General features: G+C 36.4%; 1 pseudogene across 1 annotated transcript in view; it reads right to left on the minus strand.

The window, feature by feature from the left end:
• LOC149218441 (uncharacterized) overlaps positions 1–22080 on the minus strand; it is a 179023-nt pseudogene extending 156943 nt beyond the window's left edge. Inside the window, exons 1-2 of the transcript XR_016249169.1 lie at positions 21800–22080; positions 19897–20174 (exon numbers count right to left, since the gene is read on the minus strand). The product of XR_016249169.1 is annotated as an uncharacterized LOC149218441 (transcript). The remainder of the gene's footprint in view (positions 1–19896; positions 20175–21799) is intronic.
• Between the last annotated feature and the right edge of the window lie 641 nt (positions 22081–22721).

The following is a 22721-nucleotide window of genomic DNA, read 5'->3' on the forward strand; positions in this document are numbered from 1 at the left end:
AGAGAAGAAATCAGCAGAAAGGTAAAACTGATGACTCAGACAAAGGTAAAGCACCCGAATCTGCACACTATATTGAGGCACAATGTAATATTGGAGTAAATGAAGATTTGTTTAATGCTTCACTTGCTTCTTCGAAAAATGACTGGTTGCTTGATTCAGGAGCAACCTGTCATATGACTCATAGGAGAGATTTCTTTGAAGATTTCACTAACAATGTTGATGGAGCAGTATACTTTGCAGATCAGTCAAAAATCAAGCCATCAGGGCTTGGCACAATCAGGCTTAAACTGCCTGGTCTTCCAGACTTTCTTCTGGATCATGTTCTATATCTCCCACAGCTGAAGAGAAACTTGTTGTCCCTGGTTCACATCCGCCAGCAAGGTCACTCCATTCACATGTTTGATGGCAAGCTTGAGGTAAGAAAGGCATCTGACCACTCACTTGTCATGAGGGGTATAGAAGAAGAAAGACTCCTTAAACTGCAAGGAACCTCTGCTCATGCACAGCATTTCTCATATATTTCTCATCATGAAGAATGTACACTTCCATCAAGTTTATTATGGCATGCTAGATTTGGGCATTTAAACTATGATAGTCTCCGCTTGTTGAAGAAAAATGGTGTTGCTGGTTTGCCTACAATTCCTAGAAAACATAAACAATGTGATGCTTGCATTCTAGGAAAGCATAGCAAACAGTCTTTTCATGATTCACATTCAAGAGCACATAGGAAGCTTGAACTTATTCATTCAGATTTATGTGGTCCAATGCCTGTTCCTTCTGCAAATGGAAATAAATATATCATGACATTTATTGATGATTACACCAGAATGTGTTGGGTTTACTTATTGAAGAACAAATCTGATGCTTTTCAAACATTTAAGAATTTTCATAAGTGGATTGAAAATGATGCACAATCTCATATTGGGTCTATTCGCACTGATAATGGAAAAGAATATACATCAAATGAATTTGAACACTATCTTCGCCAACATGGGATTAAACATCAAACAACTGTGCCTTATAATCCTCAACAGAATGGTGTAGCTGAAAGAATGAACAGAACAATTTTGAATATGGTACGATCTATGCTTTTCTTCAAGAATGTAAAGACAATGTTTTGGGCTGATGCTGTTCTATGTGCTGCATATATAAAGAATAGATGTCCATCTAGTGCTATAAGAAACAAGACTCCTTATGAATTGTGGTATGGACATGTTCCTTCGGTCAAACATCTCAGGATATTTGGTTCCACCTGTTATGCTTTAATACCAAAGGTACATAGAAACAAACTTGGTGCAAGAAGTCATAAGTGTATCTTCCTGGGGTATTCAAACACATCTAAAGCATACCGCCTTTATGATGAAGTAAATAAAAAGTTTGTTTTATCTAGAGATGTCATTTTTCTTGAATCATCCAAATCTGACAGTGTTGTTGAGCGGCAACTTGATCGCTTGGATAGATTCACAAAACCAAAATCATTCCAAGAGTTTGATAATCAGATTCCACATCTTGAAGGGGGGATTCCTATACTAGATCAACATGTGGAATCTTCTTCTGAAGAACAATCTCCCCTGCATGACACTCCAACAACGGATGATGCTTTAAGTTATGTAATTGATAGAATTGGGAGACTCAATCTTGATTCAGACCCAACTCAATCAACAGAACAGCCTGGACCATCTCAGAAAGGTCCCCCAAAGTGGCTGACAAAGACACTTGAAAGTGTTCATCCTGATGAAATTGGAAAAACAGGAACCCGAAATTCAAATCGACAAGATGGAGGTGATGTAGATAACTCTAATTCACCTGTTGATATGGATGTTACTTATGATTGTGAATTGAACTTGTCTACAGATTTTGAACCAACTTCCTTCAAAGAAGCTGCTTCTTATGATGAATGGAAAGAAGCGATGCAGAAGGAGTATGATGCCCTCATAAAGAATGGCACTTGGAAGCTGGTTGATCCTCCATTTGGAACCAAACCAATTGGCTGCAAGTGGGTCTACAAGAACAAGTACAAAGCTGATGGCTCACTTGACAAGCACAAAGCTAGGCTTGTGGCAAAAGGTTTTGCACAGAAAGAAGGGGTCGATTACGAGGAAACTTTTGCTCCCACAGCAAAATGGGCCACCATCCGGACACTCTTTGCACTAGCTGCTCAGAACGGTTGGAAAGTCCATCAAATGGATGTAAAAACTGCATTCTTGAATGGAGATCTAAAAGAGAATGTTTTTATGTCCCAGCCTGAAGGATTTGCTGTGAAAGGACATGAACACAAAGTATGCAAACTTGTGAAGTCCTTGTATGGCCTCAAACAAGCACCACGAGCCTGGTATGAAAAACTAACTGAGCATCTTCTGAAACTCAACTTCAAACATTTTGATCTTGATGATGCAACTTTATTTGTCAAGAAAGTTGGCAAAACAGTTGTATATCTTGTGGTATATGTAGATGATCTTTTAATGACAGGGAACAATGAAAGCTATATTGCATCCATAAAGAAAGAATTAGGAAAAATTTTTGAAATGACTGATTTGGGCTATGTTCATTACTATCTTGGCATTGAAGTAACCCAACATCCAAAGTCCATATTTCTTTCTCAAAAGAAATACATTGGAGATTTGTTATACAGATTTGGCATGACAGAGTGCAATCCCCTTTCTACTCCAATGGAACAAAACTTGAAGCTCACATCTACTGAAGGAAAGGAATTTGAGGATGCAACAAGGTATAGACAGCTTGTAGGAAGTCTCATCTACCTCACTACTACCAGACCAGACATTTCAATTGCTGTTGGAATCCTCTCCAGGTTTATGCAAAAGCCTTGTGAGGGACATTGGTCTGCTGCAAAAAGAGTTCTAAGGTACTTGAAGGGAACTCAAGACCTTGGAATCAAGTATACACAGGTGGACGACTTCAACTTGATTGGATACTCTGATTCAGACTTCGATGGAGACAAAGAAACTGGGGTATCTACTTCAGGATATGCTATGAGTCTTGGATCAGGAGCTGTCTCCTGGAGATCACGCAAACAATCAGTACCAGCGGATTCCACAACAGAAGCAGAATACGTGGCAGCAGCTGAAGCAACGAAAGAAATTGTGTGGCTCAGGAAAATTCTTGAAGATTTGCAAGTAAAACAAATACAATCTACTCCACTCATGATTGATAACACATCTGCAATAAAGTTGGCCAAAAATCCAAAGTTCCATGATCGTACTAAGCACATCAATACTAAATATCATCTGATCCGACATCATGTTGAGGCCAAAACAATCCATCTCCGTCATTGTTCCACAAACGAACAAATTGCAGACATCTTCACCAAAGCGCTTGGAAGAGAAAAGCTTGAAAGATTCAGAACGATGCTTGGACTCACCAACATCCCTTCAGATTAAGGGGGGGAATGTTGACACCTAATCCGAAACGGATGAGGTGAAGCCGGACAGTCATCTAGAAGATGAACTGATCCGTTTCTTTTGTATATAAATAATTGTTATCTAATGTGAAATATCAAGTTGTCTTGCGTTCATCAATAGCTGGAGTTACCCTGGCCTGACAAATTTAGCTAGAAAAATTAATTAATTGACTCTAGAGGGAATTTAATAATTTTTCCATCCTCATATTTTAGCCATGGTGTTTGACTACGAGGGACAGTGCACTAAAATATTTTTTACATCAATATAATAACGAATTCAAACCTTAGAAGGGGAAATACACATTTAGACTAGACCCTCGAGATATTACCCAATTCTACCACACAATATGATCTAGTATGAAACCAAGTGTTTGTAATAAAATAATTTAGTCATTGTGTCTCACTGCGAAGGACCATGCACTAAAATTATTCTCAAACACACTTTTACAACACACTCGATAACACTAAGACTCACCTAAGACCTTGTCAACGAATTCCACCTTAGCTTTGGGGTTATATTGCTAGAAGAAAAACTGCTAGTTAGGCGTGTTTACAAACACATGTAACTTGGGGAGGTCAAAAAACTTCCTAGGATGAAATCTTTTGCCAAAATCAAAGGCTTACCTAAGTGTTGTTACATAATTAAATGGTTATACTAGCAGCATTTACAATATACATTGCAAAAATTGGGTTTACAATGGTAACTTCACGCTGGCAAGTGACTTTGATCTCGGAAAAAGTTTCTCTACTTCTTTGTACTCTTGCTTCCTTGGATATATGACAAAGTGTGGTCAACATGACATGTTGCTTCATTGAAGGAATGTGAGAATCCAGAATATTGTATCCAAGAAAACGGAAGTCCATCAAATATATATTCGCTCAATCAAAATCATCATGTATAACACACCTTCTAGGATACAAAAAACCTATTCTAGGACATCAAAACATAAAGACAAAATGTAAATGCATGAAAAGAAAACTAACTAATGACATACATAAAATACAATACAAAGGATGCCCTATGGCATTAGATGTCATACCTATTCCACAATCTGGAATACCTTTTTGCTTACAAGTAGGTCGATAGGTTGCTTGTCTAATGTCCCTTGTTCAATTCTGACCCTTTAGGCTGATGAAGGCTCTCATCACTTAGTTGCACACCTTTATCAAATTCGAGACTTCTTCATTTCTTGTCTGGCAAATGATATGAAGAAAAACGAAAGATATGCAAGAAGAACTCAGTCACAATTGCATTATGCTCAGAACAATGACCTTGTGGTTTGACTTCCTCATCATTGTATGGCCTCTTCGGATTTTCAACATGTTACCTTCTTTCAACTTTCTTGTATAATCTAGCCATACCACCTGTTGTTACGGCAATAGTTCCATACGACAAATCCAATAGAATGCATCCTCCTAAATCAGTTGGAAATTTCCTTCACATCAGCATCTCCCAAACATTCGGCACATTAATGATAACTATATCCATGGTGATAACCTCATATGGGTAATCAGCCAAGGTTGCTTCCAAGACTTTAACTACATCGAGAACTTCAAATTTCTTTGAACCCATAAAGAAACTGTTGTGATAAGGCCTTGATATCCTTAAGTTTAACTGATCCATAACCTTCTTAGTCATAATGTTAGTTGAGTCCCCAGAATCCAGCATATGGTTGTGAATTAAGCGATCATTAACCTCCAAAGTCAGCAAGAAAAGGTTGATTATCTTCATTCTTCATGTAGCAATTAAAATCCTTTAACTTAATTTCTTCATCCTTTTGGTGTGCATCAACCTTATCCTATTGAGCCGTGCCAAAAGCTTTGGAAAATGCAGCTCTTTGGGAAGGAATCTTTAAGAGTTCTAAGACTAGACAGAAATTTTAACACTATTTATCCATGCAACACAATCAGTTTTTAATCATGATTGGTAACTTTTAGATGCAACCTGTTGCTTATTCTGATTATTGCCTTTCTTTCAATATGTGTAACCTTTACTTCTAGCAATTTCCAAAATTTATTCTTGAGACAACGTTTCACCATATAATTGTGTGATAGGACCCTTTTCATCACTGAAATTATTAATCGTGAAAGATGAAGGGATCATATCTATGCAACAACTTTCCTTTAAGGAATTCTGATTGACATTATTTATCTATTCACCAATTCCTTCATCTAGGATTCTTCTAGCGATGGCACATGAACTCTCTTCGTGGAATCCTTCACAAGGCCTGTAAAATGGAATAGGTTTATCGACGGCATTGGTGGATTCAAGTGGACTGGGAGGCCTGTCATCATTAGGAGGATTCCTTCTTGACCACTGACTACTATTATTTCTATTGTTATTATTATTTCTAGGTTGAATATTATGAGCTTGATTTCATTCCATTTGAATCAGCCTAGACTACATGGCACTCATTTCTCTAGCATGCTCAATTCTCATTTCTTTAATCATCTGAGTTAATTCCTTATTTGAGTCATGCTCTACCTCCTTTATTTCTTTCCCTTTAGCTTTGACCATACCTCTTTCAAATCCAGGAATCTCTGATTTACCATATGCTTTCTTATCATTTTTCTACCTCTTCGGCTATAGCTTAAGTAGAAGTTAAATCAGTTGGTTTTGTACGTCTTATCTCATAAAAGGTATTAACAACAAATACTTCAAGCAGTCGCTCTAATAAGGATTTGTTAGGAGGTTTTATAGTCATACATCATCTCTACAATGTCATTGAACCTCTGATTGAATTCTTCAACCATTTCATTTTCATTCTTTTTAATACTATTGATAGATTTAAACAAACATTTTCCTTCTCCCTTGTCCCCATATTTACCCTTAAATGCATTGATGATAGTTTGCAAAGAATCGAAAGAGGCATTATCTTATAACGAAAGGACAAAGAGTTCCGTCTTAACATCTTCATGATTGTATGCAATTATGTGAGCATGTCTTAGCAGGAAGGATGTGAACTTGAGATGAGCATCTACAGTGATCGAATTGTTCCTCTAGAACAGGAATCTTATCCAAACCAGAGTCTGGAAGAGCATGAGGAGATCCCTAGATATTGGAAAAGTTAAAAGGCCTGTAAAATTCCATGATGTCCTCACTGACGGGATAAAGTAAAAGAAAGTGGATATCAAAGCGGGCTTCCTATCCGAGGAAGATTAAATACTTACTAGAAAGTAATTTGTTTAACCAATCTCTTCGAGCCTTTTCATGATCAGGAAGGGGGTTAACCAAGCTACTAAGATTTCTTCTAGTATAAAATCTTGTCAATGGATGAATCAGTGAAGTCGCCACCCAAACAGGGAACTAACCCAAACATCCACATGCTAAAGGTGCAATAGAAAGGTGATGGTGAACAAGGTGATTAGAAGATTCATGAGATGTCAAAGTGCCAGGAAATGCGGCTTTTGGCAGGTTAATGAAAAGATGAATGAGAGGATGAAAAGACGTCGTGAAAATCATGGACAGAAAAAAATTGTCACGAACAACGACGCCAGAAAATGTTGTCTTCCAAGTTGTACAGGCTAAACGCGACAACACTCAACATAGGGGTTATCACTATGATCCCCACCCTTTGTGTTCTAGTTGTCTCCCTATAGAAAGTTAGGCTATGGTGGGCAGACCCTATGAAATGTGAAGATTGAAAGACTCATCGGTAATCGACAAGTCTGAGAGACACCACTGAATGGCCTAGCAACTTGGTCAATTTAGTAAGTTTGATGATTAGATTAGATTATCTTAAAAGACCAATGGCTTAATGGAGTCAAACACTTGCTTTATATAAATTATTTATAAAATAACAGGATTAACAACTGTTGATTTAGGATGCTCCACTATCTTACATGAAATGCAACGCCTAATATCTAGGTGAAATGTAGAATCTTGGTTTATTTTAAATTAGATGCCTACTTAGGTGAATCCTTCCTCTCAATTATTTTGAAGCTAGTATCTAGAGTAGGTCGTGAGATATAAACCCAAGGGAAGATTACAAAGGTTATATTAACGATACCTCCCTTGGAGTTCTAATCACCCAATGCCTTCGGCGCTATAGAGACCGTGGCTCTGACGACTAAAATGTCACCGTGTTAACCACAAAAGAGGGTCTAGCCTTTGAAAGCTAGGTAAGAAAGGTAGTCCTATCTTTCTATACCAAGCTTATGTTTGGAAGTTAATTAATTAGTGCAAAACTATTCCTAAAATGCAAGTGCACAACATGACTAATTACTCTTAAGGTGAGATTGTTAAGGTTTTCAAGTACTTAGAGACAAGTTGCAATAATATTCAATTGATAACAATGAATAATGACAATCTTAACCATAAGAAAAACAAAATACTCAATAAACAAAATAAATGGCGCCAAAAAAATGTTGCCACGATTACCAATAGACAATTCCTCAAGAAATGACCATAAATAAATAATGATTCTTAACACAACTAGCAACTTCAAAGATTACTTAGATAATAAAAATGGCAATGTGCCAATTAGATTTAGGACAGAAAAATTGAATTCCCTATGAACACAATCTGATTTCTTCAAGATTTCTCTTATCAAAATTATAATTAGACAAGTGCTTTATGAGTGACTTGGATCAACAAGTTAGCAAATCCACAAACATTGATTATTTCACAATGAAAAGCAATGTGTTCACTTGTCCAATAACCAATGAAAGCAATGACAAACTAGAACTATTCTTTTAGAAATAATGTCACAATAATACCAGCTATCAACGAGGAAAAAAGAGCATAAATCCAAAATGTTACTCTTTAAGCCAATCTTATCAAACAATTGATAATTCAATTATTCCCTTTTAGAGCACTTGTATTTGTTAATGAGAATGCAATGGATGCAATGAGATGCAGCCAAGAAAATGATGATTGCAGCAATAAGAAAGGCACCCAATTCCAGTGGAAAATGCTTATTCAAAATGCACAAGATGCAAGGAACAAGAACCAAGTGAAATTAGAGGACTGCCAACCACTTTTAACACCACTGATATGCTTAATTCAGACCTTATGCAGTATATATCAGAGCTCTAATTGTTAAAACAATGCCAATGATAAAATATGCTTGCAATTTGATTATTATACCACTGCTAGGTGATTTTATCACTGTTGTAGGTGGATTTAGATGGTTGTAGCAAACATATCAGGTCTGGAAATTACCCAACAATCCACAAAAATTCACTTATATGCACTCAATTTGACTTCAAGATTAATTTTGAATGCCTTAGGTAATTTATTAGTGAATTTAGGCATATCTTAGATGTGTTTAGGCCCCAAATACACTGTTGTCATAAAATGCTTCGGAATTATAAATGAAGAGCAAACCAAGAGGCCTAATGGATTTTTTGGGGGCTAGAAAGCTTAGAGATGACTTCCACTTCCTGCAACCACAATGTTAGCAAGAAAATCGCTGCAAACATAAGATGTTAGTCCACTACAACAATACAATAATCAGAGATGACTGAAAATAAGACTTCAATGCTAGGAAAACCCCAACACTAGGGCTAGTGGAGGTAAAGGATGAGGCTAGGATCCAAAGAAGGGAAACAATAGGCCAAGAGAAGCTAGAAAGGTCCATGGTGAAGGGAAAAAAGCACAATATGGTTGTCGTCAAGGAGAAAGAGGCCAATGAGGGGGGGGCAAAAGGGCTAGAGGCCCTCTTAGGGCCATGGCAAGGCCAAAGATGGCACGCGGCTAAGGGAAAAATCCCTCTAAGGGTTGCAGCAAGGGAAAAGAGGCCCTAAAAGGGGTTGTCACTAAGCCTAAAAGACTATTGTCTTAACAAAAAGCCCCTTAAAAGGGTGGTTTGTCAACGGCACTGCGGCGAATCGAAGGGGGGTGCGACAATTTGTAGTCGGTGGCAAATACAGGTTTTTGGATGGTTCAATGGCATTCAAACGTTAGTCAAAGGGCAGTGTTCAGTTGTTGCAAGTGAATTCGTGTTGCTTCGGATAGTTTCAATGGAGCAACGACATTGTCTATGGTGGTCGACTGGGCTGTGTGTTTTTTGGAAGAGCGGCGATGGATCAAACTAGCAATGAGGTGGGATGTGGCAATGGAGAAAGTCCATTGTGTGATGGGGACGAAGGTTGGTTATGACAATGGAGATGTTGGTGGTGTGAAGATTTTTGCAGCAGCTTGGCTGGGTGCTACGGTGATCTACATGGCTATGTCTTGTAGGCGACAACAGAATGGGTGTGTGCGAGCAACAGCCGATCAATGGTTGTTTAGTTGGTGATGGTCGGCGATGGCCGTGTTGCTCCGCTCTACGAAGGAAATCAAGGACAAAAATTAGTATTGACCCCTCACACGCGCTGCAACTAGGTTTTTGAAGAGGCTAAGAGTTGCAGCTCTGATCCAAGGGGCCGAAATATGAAGAGAAGTCAAGATTTTTGGTGAAGCAAATAGTTTGACTAGCATTGACTCAAGGAAGAAGAACTACTTCAAGGAATCCTTGTGACTTGGTCTTGAAGAAGTTAATAGGTCAAGGGTCTGGGTCTTGGTCTTGGAATTCGTCACTTGAAGATTCTAAAAGAAGAAGAATTCATTTGGGTTTTCCTTTCAAGTTGGAGAGGTTTTGGCCCTGGTTGATCACCTATATCTTGTGTATGTTGTCTCATTGTTATTTATGATTTGGTAGTTTCTTGATGATAGTGAATACTAATAATAATCAAGATAAAGAAGAAGCTAATGAAATGAAGTAAAAATACATCACAATCAGTTATCATTGCAAGAGAATTCACCTCATCCCTTTTCCCTAGATTTCTCAACAATTGGACCTTTCCAAAATTCTTCAGAGATCAAAATTCCAAAACAACTACTTGTTGCAACTCAAAAAAAACGTAGCAAGCTTCAAGTAGCTCCACTTGAAATTGGGGAGGCCCCTAAGCATGGGGATTTTAAAGGATCTAATACAAGTATCCCAGGTTATGATGACAACTTCAATAGGATATATCCCAAGAAAATACAAATGTGGTAGCACAACAACATTAGAGATGTTCGAGATGTTCTAAAAAATGAATTGATTGAAGAACAATCATCAAAAATCAAAAGCAAGTAACCAAATACATTCAACTTTGCTCCAGTGGCCAATGTTTAGGAAGTATATGAGCCAAAGTTATTTGATGAGGCAAAAGGAGGACCCGAATGGAAGGACATGGTAGTAGAACATGAGAATTTGATGAAAAATCATACTTTAGATTTCATAGCTCTTACACCAAAGAAGAAACCCAGTGGCTACAAATGGGTGTACAAGGTCAAGGTAGACAATACACTTGACAAGTACAAGGCACAAAATTATGTTGCAAAAGGGTTCTCTCAGCGAGAGAGTATTGACTATAAGGAGGCCTTTTCTCCTACAACAAAGATGAGCACCATCTGATTAGTACTAGCCATGGCAACACAATTTTCCTAGGTCAATTAAATGGACATGAAGAAAGCCTTCCTCAATGGGGATTTGGAGAAAGAGGTATACATGTATATACCATAAGGATTCCAGTTACTAAGGATGGAGTATCTTGTTTGCAAACTTAAGGTGGTCTTATATGGCTTAAAGCACACACCTCAGGCATGGTACATTAAGCTTGACAGATAAATAAGGGTTCCAACAGAGTCCTTTGGATTCAAATCTATACATTAAAAGCATTGGTAATGATAACATTTTACTATTCATTTGCGTAGATGAAATCAGTGTTACAATATTGAAGCTACAATAGTGAAGCAAGTTCTATTGAACAAGCCAAATCCAATACCACAAAGGCTCTTGACATGACTAACCTAAGCATCCTATATTATTGTCTACATGTAGAAGTTTGGCACACAAGTAACAGTGTTTTTATCTCCTAAACAAAATAGGCCAAGAGTTTGTTTCACGTATTTAGATTGATAAATTGCAAAATCTTGTCTACACCTACTGAGAAAACATTGAAGCATTCACCCAAGACCAACTCTAGGACAATTAATCAGTCAATCTACAAGCAGCTAGTGGGGAGCTTGATATATCTTACAACCACTAAGCGTAATTTGAATTACATTGTGAGCTCCATTTCCAAATTTAAGGCAACAACGATGGAAAATCATTGAACTACAACAAAAAAAAATTGACATATGTGAAAGGGACATCTAACTTTGGAATTTTGCACAGCAAAAGAAAAGGCAATAGGTTATGTGGATTTGAAGATTTAGATTGGGAAGGTTTTGTGGGTGATAGAAAATCAACATTTCAATACGTTTTCAACCTTAGCACAAGTGTAGTCACATGGATTGGCAAAACGCAATCTCTTAAACCTTTCTTCAACAGAAGCAAAATATCAAGGAGTAGCAAAAGAAACATGTGAAACAATGTGGCTCAAAAGGATGCTTTTAGATATGAAGAGGCAACAAATGAAGCCAAGACCGCTACTCTATGACAATCGGGTAGTGCTCAAACTAGCCAAGAATCCAGTCTTCCATGAGCGTACCAAGCATATTAGATACATTGTCACTTCATCAAACAACATGTAGAAGATGGATCTATTTGAGTTGCAATACCATCCCATAGAGAACCAAATTGCAGACTTTTCACCAAGCCTTTGTGTCCTAAAAAATATGTAAAATTTTGGGATCAGCCTGGTGTAAATAGTACATTAACCATTAGGGGAGGTTGTTATATCATATTATAATATTCAATTAAATATTAAACATAGGCATTATTTTACGATTTTATGATTTATTCCCACAATCATAAAGTGGATTGACTCAATAAGAAAACCTTTTGTTTTCTCATATATTAATGCAATCTTTGTTTCTCTTTATGTGCTCATGTTATCATTATAAAAAGGAGCAAAAAGTCTAAAAGCTCCATAATGGAGTCAACATTTTCTATCTCAAAACCAAAAATGGCAACAAATGCCCCATGTCTGGCCAAATGGGAAATCTAACACCTCAAAATGGGGGTTCAAATTAACAAAATGTGAAACAAAGGTTTTGTGGAAAACACATTACATTAAGAGTAAAAAGTTGTAAACAAGATTTCTTAGTCTTTTGCAACAGCATGTTCCTTTTATGCCAGGGTCTTGATGAAGGTCGCCATAGGTATAAAGGTCCCTCGGTTGGGAGCAATAAATTTTAAGACCACAACTCCATCAAATCCTTAACAATGTTGTTGGAAAAGGACCTAAGACCACATATTGATTGTACAAATCTAAAGTAAGTGATTTATTAATGATGGGCATCCTCATCCATCGATTCCTTGTTTACTTAGGATTCTATTGTACAAAATTGAAAAATTGAGATTGAAACTATTCTATGCATTGAAAGTAAATACAAAGGTTGAAAATTTCAAAAGTAAACTAATTTAGGAAATGGGAACTCCACTAGTTGGGAAAGCAACTTATTGATAATGATTATACAAATGCAAGGTAATTTGGTTCATTGATGTTGGGTTTTCTCCTCCATCATTTCCAAGTGTAATTAGGGTTTTGTTATACATAATTGAAAAGTTAAATTTGAAACTATTATACATAATGAAAGTAAATGCAAAAGTTGAATTCGGAGAGTAGTCTAATTTAGAATATAGAAATGGTAACTCCACTAGTTGGGAAAGGAAATTACTAAAGTTGTGAAAGAAAACCATGCACATTGTTGTGTAAAGTACTCAATTTAAAGAATACAAGAATGAGAACAAAGTGATTTGTGTATTTATTTGTGTTTTGTTTTTACATGACATAAAACATAGTGATACCCAACCTAAAAGAAAACCTCCAAGTAGAGAAAGAAGAACTTGCTAAAACCAAAGGACCAAAGCAAGAAACTATCTTAAAACTATGCACATGTTTTCACAACTTTGGGTCAGCAAACATTCATCCTAAAGGAAGGAATCACGTTGATATCAATTCATGAAACTTGACATAGAAGCCATTTTTTTTAATTTTAATGAAAGGAAGCAACAATTGCAATTGGTTTTTGAACCAAGTTCTAAAAGGATCAATCACTGAAAGACGATAAGTATACAAATAGTTCAAGATTGATGGAAAATCTTGGTGGTTCCTTTTATTAACTAATACAAATATACTTTATCATTCCTTTTTAATGAAGGAAACCAATAATTGCAACTTGCGTTTGAATAGAGTTCTAAAAGAATCAACGATTGAAAGAAGATGAGTATGCAAATAGTTCAAGATTGAAAGTTAAGCTTAGTGATTTCTTTTGTTAACTAATACAAATCTATTCTATCATTCCTTTTATTAGTGAATTTATATTGTTATCTAAGTGAACCGATGAAATGAAACCTTGATAGCCCTACTGGGAAGCCACAAGCATCAATTCAAATGGTCGAAATGAGATTAAGACCCCAAAGGGACAATAGTCATGCGGATCCAAACTGTCATAATGCCTTGAAAGCCAAAATACTCATTTCGTAACCCTCCCAAAACTTATCTAAGAAGTTGAAAGTGAATGAAAAGTATAATTGTTGCAAATAATCTACTAATCTAGAAACAATTAACAAAGTAAAGTAAATTTCCTTTTGGTTGTTGCTTTAAAAGATTGTGAGGAAAGAGGAAATTTAGCTTCTTCCAAACCCACAATTGGTTGTTAGGTGCAAATTTTTTTGTGAAATTGAAATAAAATTTGAGCCTGCGAAAATCAACCACAAGTTTTTTAACATAATAAATGAAAACTAAGGTAGTGAATGCAAGTAAGCATCCAATGGTGACAAATTTCACAACTTACTAATCTTGCACTCATATCAAAGATGCACAAACTTCAACTTGTAAACAACTTGAGAACGTAAGGAAAACCTTTCTTCACATATCAACTTTTTTCATTGCCACCGCTAAAATATGAGTAAGATAGTGAAATTAAGCATTCAATTTTGGAAATCTAGAATAAGCTAATAAATTGACCTATTTACAAATCATGTCTTCATACCAGAAAATTCACAAACTCAAAGCTATGAACAACATGACAACAAGAAAGAAACGTTCACACACCAAAAAGAGAGAATCTAACATGTATTCCCGCATTGCTCTCTAACTTCATGAAAATCTTGCCTTTACACGAATTGCCTTCTATTTATAAGCTTTAAAAAAGGTAGTGAAGATGTATTGCAAATGAGAGATGGCTCGTGATGGATTTGCATATTAGAGACAACTAGTTTAATAGTTTCTTGACATCAACTAGGTGCTTGTTTGGTATTCTACCCTAGGGCATTGGAGCTCTCTTGACAGCTTGGGAGACATCCTTTATGATGGCCACATGGGAAGGTTCAGTTCCTTTGAGAACACCCTACATAGTTGGCGAAGCATTGTGCATTTTAGAGGGCATTAGATAGCATGAGATAGCTTGGATTCCTATATAGCAGCTTAGAGTTACCTTTGAGATGCCCTAGGTTGTAACAAAGTTCATGCAAGGGGAGTGGACCAAGAAGAGTGAATGGTTTAGAAGGAGGAACAGGAATTCATGTGGGCTTGGGGCGAAGGAGCATGGGCACACCTTGTGTAGCTACATCATCTCAGAGCCCTCATTGTGTATGGGATCACCTTGGAGCTTTACATTTGTACCCTTAAAGTGAAGCACTTCACTTGTGTGAACATACATGTGATTATTGTAGGTTGCTTGAAAGGGATTTGGCCAACATTGTATTATTGGACTCCCTTACCTCTCATATATATATATATATATATATAGGAAAAGGAGAGAGTTGGAGAGAGTCCTTCACTCACTCATGTCATACCCATCATTCATCCTCTCTCTTTTATCTTCATTTGTACTCTCTCTCTCTCTCTCTCTCTCTTGGAGTCGCTTGGGCTTCTTGATCTTCTTGGAGCATCTTGAAGTCTAGGGTTAGGGTTTTATCCCTTCGGAAATTTCAAGATTAGGGTGTTGAGATAAAACCCCAACTTATGCTTGGTGAAGAAGAAGAACAAGAGGCAACATCTTGCTTTGGAGAACTAGCTTAGGTGATTCATGTTGGATCTCCTTGGTTGAGCTACGATTTTTCATTGTTATCCCTAGCTAAGGTTTTGGAAAGCTAGTGGATTGTACTAGCCATTTTATAAGACTATGTACAACAACTTGACCTTATGCATATTACTAAAGTTCTCAATTGTTCAATACTTCTATAAATTGCAAATTTGATTTTTATCCATCGAAGTTCTTCGTGGTTTGTAATTTCCAACGGAATATGCCTTCCAGGTGATTTAACAATGGAATGGATGAAAATAAGGATTGTTTTACCAATGTATTTATTGTTGTAAATAGGAGTTTCCAAGTCTAGGTTATGCATGATAAGCTTGCCCTAGAATGAATAGGAGTTTTTACCTCCGGGTTATGCATGATAAGATTGCCCTAAAGAACTAAAATTTATCAAAACACTTTGGTATCTTTTCTCTTAGATTTGCCTAGATGTTTGGCATTGTTGAGGATTGAAATATTGTCCACTTCTGTCGTTGTTTTTTCATAACATACCTAAGGATGAAAATTCACAAGGTTAAGATCCAAGAAACCTCTTCTTAAGAGGTGAAATATATGTTTTTCATTATTCTCCATATTTTCATAATTTTTTGCATGTTATCAAAGCATTTCACAATTTCTACACCTTTCAAACTCTATCGCAACTCTTTTAGAGCCCATGAACCCTAACGTTCCGCTTCATGAGTGAAGATGATTCTTTCACCGTCTTCTATATGCTTATAGGTCTAATTTTGACTTGGGTCCATATTCACCATTGCATAGGTCAACTTGCCACTTGTCATTTTTCCAATTTGTCAAAGTAGGCATTTGATCTTTGTTTATAGGCTTGGACCATGTTAACCATGCCACATGTCGCTTTATAATGGAAAGAGAGCTCCTCTAAATATGTAGAGCATGCCTTGGACAAAGTATCGTTGCCCTAAAGGTTGAAACAAAGGTTTCTAAGACGAGGAAATCAGGTCTAAGGACTCTTATATTAACTACTCACGACACATAAAATGCAACATTCAAAATTAGGACAAGGTGGTTTAATTAGAGCAATTTCCAGATTTTAGCATATGAAGTTTCTAAGACAATTTGTAATGTTTAACAAGTCAATATTAGTCAAAGAGGGAACCCCAGTGACTACAAAAGAAAAGAAAACTATGGTTGTTACAAAAACTTGCACAAAAGATGATATATTTCAGTAATAAAATAGGTAATTATGTTGCATGGGGACCCGTCCCCACCAAAATTCATGGAGTTTCCTACGTCTCGACAATCCAAGTACTTTGGAACTTGTTGGAAACTTCCCCAATTAGCAGGGAACTCCATCGAGGACTTGGGGACTTCCAAGCCGTCCCTCGAAAAATTGGGTACTTTTCAAGTTACTTTACGACGTCCCCCGATATCAAGCACATTAAACTTCAAAAAAATTTGAATTAAAAGAATAAATTTTAAAACCTAAGTTCTAAACTTTAAAGTCAAAATATTAAAAAACAAATTTTGAAACCTAAAACCTATCACAACCTAAACCTATTGACTAAACTAAACCTATCACATACACACACTAAATTGAACCTATCACATACTACACACTACACTACACTACACGACAACAGTGAAGGTAAACATTGTTACAGAGACACAACAGCGAAGGTAAACACACGCTACGAAGGTTGCAAGTAAACATTAAGCTCGAGCGAAGGTTGCAGGGAAACAAGTTCCGAGGGTTGCAGGTAAGAGTCAAACGAACTCTGAGACAGCGGGCGAAGGTAAACATTGAACAAAGAACTCCATTCACAACGGAAACTCCATTTGCGATGACAAAGGTAATCAGAGCCAAGAGAAGTCGAGCGATGGTTGTAGGTGAGGTAAGTGTTGAACGATGGGGTGAAATTTGACTCTTAATTTGGGATTTATAATTAAATTTTAATGACTTATTCATGTTTACAATTTACAGTCACTATACTCCATGAATTAATTTGCATTCAATTTGAACTTGTCTCTTTCTCCATGTCTGTGACAAACCTTTTCTTAGCGTGAATCTTTGAAATTTCCGCATGCCATAATCACCATGACTTTACTACCGTGTTAAATATATGCAAGAGACATGCAGGAGAGACTAGATGATATATCAATGTGCTACTAAATTACTAGTGGTGTTGTCTATATACATAGCAAGTTTCATTATTCATTGCAGGAACCAGTCAACTAATTCCCTAGATACAATAACATAAACATCATTTATTGTATATAATTTATTTCACTTTATGACATTATTACTTTTGTACATAACATTTTGTTACTCCTGAAATAAGCATTACAATGGCTAACTCATCTTTAGCGCTTAATTTTATAAGGTAAATAGACGGTATGGTAATACTCTTTGTGCTCTGTAAATAATAATGATCCTAAATGATTGTAATATACATTACACCGATGACACGTCCCGCAAGGTTCTTAATTTCTAGACTCTTAATTTGGGATTTATAATTAAATTTTAATGACTTGTTCATGTTTATCGTTTTATTAAATTTTACTTTTAGACTTTAAAGGTTAGTTGCTACTTAAATTTTGAGATGATTCATCATGCATCATAGAATGATTATGAAGACAGTAGTAGATTGTAGGTTGTAGTAGACTAATTGTACTTCTTAAGTTCTTGACAATGGACAATGATGACAAGATTTGTTTTTGTGATGCACAATGATGATTAGACAATATTAGACTTTAGTATTTTATCTTGTAATTTGAATTTCAAAATTAGTAATAGTTCTAATTTTTATAATTTAATTTATCATTCGTGCTTATGGTGAATTACTAAATTTTATTTTATTTTTCATTTTTTAATAAATATAAAAAATAGTTGCTGCACTTGTCATCCCCAACCTGTCATCCCCTGAAAATTTGGTGGTGGGCTCTAGCCATCCCAGAAACCCATCCCCCTATACCCCCGTCTAACTATCCCCACTGCCAGTGCAACATAAAAATAAAACAACCCTTTAACAATTGCTAATGAAAACTAGGGCTGAGAATAAGAATTAAACTAGGGTTTAACTAGGACACTAAATCTGAAGATCGTGCCTGAAGCTAGCTTGGAGTAGTGGCTCTCAGGCATACATAGTCCTACTCAGGATTGGACCACGAGACCTATGGGGACCAAACCTCCCCACCTAACCATTGGACCACGCCCATGAAACTTGTACCTTCAACAAGGAAGAGGTTGAAAATATGAGGTCAAAAAGAAAGATAAGTGAGCTGGAGAGGGCTCTTAGTCCCAAACCTCTATTTACGCCTCATTTAGCTATTCAAACACCTAAAGCTACAGCAGCAATCACCCCCAATATAACCCAAAAAGTTAAAAAAACGAAAAAATTGTTAAATGGTGCCAGATCCTCTGTCACAGTAAATATTAGTAGGCAACTAGGAATAATTAAGGAAGCAATGGAAATTTATTTATACTTAAGAAATTTGTCTCAAAGAATTGCTTCAGTTTTTTAGCACTTGAAGAAAAATTTGGAGTGATTAACAATTCGTTGAAAATTATTTAATGACTTCTATTAGTAGAACCAATACTCTTAGTGATTTCCAAAAGAACCAACAAGGCCTTCCATCAGCGAAGAGAATCAAGTAGATCAAAGCGAATTGGCATGCAAAACTCATGAGAAGGGTACACAATTATCTTGGGAGAGTTTGTAAGTGTGTAGTGTATGTTTTGGCACTAGACACACTAGTTGGATCTCTATAACATATTGCCAGGCAATAGAAAATAAAAATCCAACATTTGTACAGCTACTATACATGAAATATATCGACTAGCACTCTATATCAGCTAGTTGGACATGAAAAATGTGGGTTAGACTATTAGAATTTGGGATAACTTCATAGGCAAATTCATATAATAGATTGCAGGGCATTGAAATGCAAATTAGACCAAAATCAGACCTTAAATCAGATAATTGGGCATGGAGGACACAGACCTTAAAAATGAGAATATTAGGCAATGTATTAGACAATACTAACCATAGTTTTGAATCGTTTTGAAGGAACATCCCTTTAGTTTGATCAAGGGCACCTCCCCACATAAAGAAGATGAGAAGGCATCCCCCAAGATGGGGGAGATAATGAGTACATGTCTCTGCAACAGGAAGATGCAGGGCAATAACGCTTTACATTTCTTGAAAACCCTAATACCTTTCATTTGCCCAATACTTATTTCAGATTGGATGGCAATATATAAGAGAATTTTCATAAGTGCACATGCCATATCTAATTGTCAATCAAAATTACACCTATCATACTAGTCAACCATTTAATTTTCTTAAATCCAGTTCCATAAAACTCAAATGGGACTTTTCTAGCTCATTCATTATATTTTAGCCTTGAAGAAATATCTTCAAAACAAAAGAGGTGTATGTATGTGCATATGTCTCTATCTATGCATATGAATATTGATGATGTTTTCGATATGATGGTATCCAAACAAATACATTTCACTTACAAACAGCATCCCAAAGAACGAATAATTCATAAATAATACCTGCAAACAAGGTCCTGCCTCACATTCCTTTTCCTCAAGACGATATTCATGCATTATCCAATCAGTTCGTTCACTTTGTGGAGCCCGGCCTCTATAGAAAACTAGAGTCTTCTTTTTTCCTACTGTACTTGCTCGAGAGTAAACTTTACGATCCCTTCCTGTGGCTTTCCAATACCCAGCTTCAGTAGCCCTATTAGTGCGTGAACCCTTTGGATACTTCTTATCACAAGAACTAAAGAAATACCACTCCGTATGACGACTGGGCAGGAAGGATTTTTCTGCAAAATTGCAAAAGATTCAAGGGTAAGTCATTGTACTCATTGCTGAATTTTACTTACCATATAATCAGGTCCAGGAACATGTGCAACATCATGTTCTTAACACCAAAATTTATTTTACAGGAAAGATTCGTCTGCAAAACACACAAGCTCATTTCAATTATGAAACATTATGTATATTGAGTTTAGTTCGAAGAAAAGAGGTGTCAACGGTCAACCTATGCAAAGGCAATTTTTTTAACACCAAAATTTACTTTACAGGCATAATCCGTGCAGAATTGCACAAGGTTCATTTCGATCACGAGTCCTTGTCCACTAATTACTGAATTGCAGTTAACATAATAATCGTCTAGTTAACGTGAAAATCTTTCGGAAACTATGCAACAGTAAATCATCATGTGTCTTCTTACCAGAATTTTTACACTTCTGCAAACCCAACTGAGAAAATCCAGATCATCCCATTAACTATTGTTACTGAAAAACTGAACATAACTGTTCCGGGAAACTTGATAAGCTGCATCAGTCCACTGTCATTAATAATTATTATCGATATACATATTCTAAGCTAAGAAGCTGTGAAAATAATACTTATTGAATGTTATGCCATAATATTTCAACCGCCGGTCGGAATAAACAAATATTTCTTTGGAGTAATACTACCGACATCTATTTTAATGTACTTAACACTGTTAATACTAAAAATTCAAGAGCCATTGTGGTGGAATGTTCTAGTTTAATTGCTTTAACACAACCTACAATAACCAAAAAGTTACTCTCTATATTTAGTAAATTCGAATTTAGTATTGGAAGCACTAGGAATCAGTAAGCCCTTGCATTTACTATTAATCAAAATTGACTTTAAAAGTTCAGTTGTATTCTCTAATTGAAATTTTCATTAATATAACCAGGTTTGGCAATCTGCAAGCCATTGAATCCTTGAATGTCCCCTTCTTGGAACCTACCCAAAGCCACTTGTTCCGATTCAAAGTCATCTTCTTGAATATGTTTCACCCTATTGGCATTCTATGTAAACAGTTCAACAAAATGGGGCGGCCATTCAATGTACTCACATTGAAATTACTTCTAACATAACCACCCAAGGAATCTGATGGACTAATTCTGTGAGCTACTATCCAAAGATAGATAGGTTAGAAGACTTGCGAATAACGGATGCCTCCCACAATCCAATACAGTAATTCAGTAACATCGACTCTGTTCAAACGACCTGATGTTATATCCTATGTTACTATAACCTGCAGTTACATTCTCTGTAACTAAAACCTAGAGTTACGAGGATTTAAGATGGTGAGTGAAATTCATTAACAGGTAGGTTATTACTGAAATCTACTTTAACATGACCTGCGAACAGGAACCAGAAATGCAACCCATGGACCATCATTTTACAAAAGACCGCAGTTACCGCCATCATTTCAGCTCGCAATTCCACTTAAAAGTCTACCATATGCTAACCCCCAATTAATGGGTCAAAATGTAAGTCTAAAATTTCGTTACAGCCGCCATGAGAACTAATGCCTAAGAGATATTACTTCAAAAGCATAATCAAGTCACTACTACTTAACGAGATCCCATAAATCTGTGAACCAAGAAAATAAAATTTTAGTTACCAGGCAAATCCCAGGGCTCGTTTCTGTAAACGTCGACCTCGGGAATGACTTCGAGCTCTGCTTCTTTAAGGGCATGATTGAGTTTGCCCTTGAGATAGCAGGAGATAAGTTCTTCGTCTGTGGGATGGAACCTGAAACCTGGAGGTAGAGCCAATGTTCCCATGGGCAAAGAAAGGGGTATCGAACCCCCTTCCACCCGTCTTCCCTTCTCCCTCTTCTTTCGCTGTTGATAATTTATCTGCTGTTTTTCTGTGCTGGTGGCCGATAATGACTCCGCCCACCTATTATTTGTATGTCTCTCCACCAAGCCCAACCGACATACTATATAGGGCGCCGACATACTATGTAGTGCGTCCGGCAGATATTTTGCGCACACGTGTCGCTCTTTAGTGATTACTGGGATGTTTTTTAACATTGATAATTTAATGATGAAGTAAGAGTCTACATGTTCTGTATTGATTAAGAACAACCTAAAAAAATTTAGATTCACCTAATCTTTGAGCCCAATGAAAAAGAGTTTAAGAATGTAGTTTCGTGGAATCAAGGAAGAATCCTGTCAGGGAAGTTATCTGCTTATCTTAATCATTTAGTGTACTCTTACTATTATATGAACAAGTGTTATATGAAATTAGTTATGATTTATTGGATATGTGGTATTGATAAGTCATGATATTGCCCTATCTACAAATTAGAATATCCATGATAAAGTGGGGTGAATTTATATGGTTAAGAAACTTGTTGCACGTTTTTTTAAATTGTTAATATGTTCAACTATATCCATGATAAAGTGGGGGTGAATTTCTATGGTTAAGAAACTTGTTATATGTTTTGTTAAATTGTTAATATGTTCAACTTATATATCACTCTAGATCCATCTTAATTATGGATCTATCAAGCTCTTAAAGGGATCAAATCAATTTTT

The sequence above is a fragment of the Pinus tabuliformis genome, chromosome Q, assembly GCF_031772625.1.
Source record: "Pinus tabuliformis cultivar Carrire ecotype Pingquan chromosome Q, CPIR1, whole genome shotgun sequence".
NCBI classification, from domain to species: Eukaryota; Viridiplantae; Streptophyta; class Pinopsida; order Pinales; family Pinaceae; genus Pinus; species Pinus tabuliformis.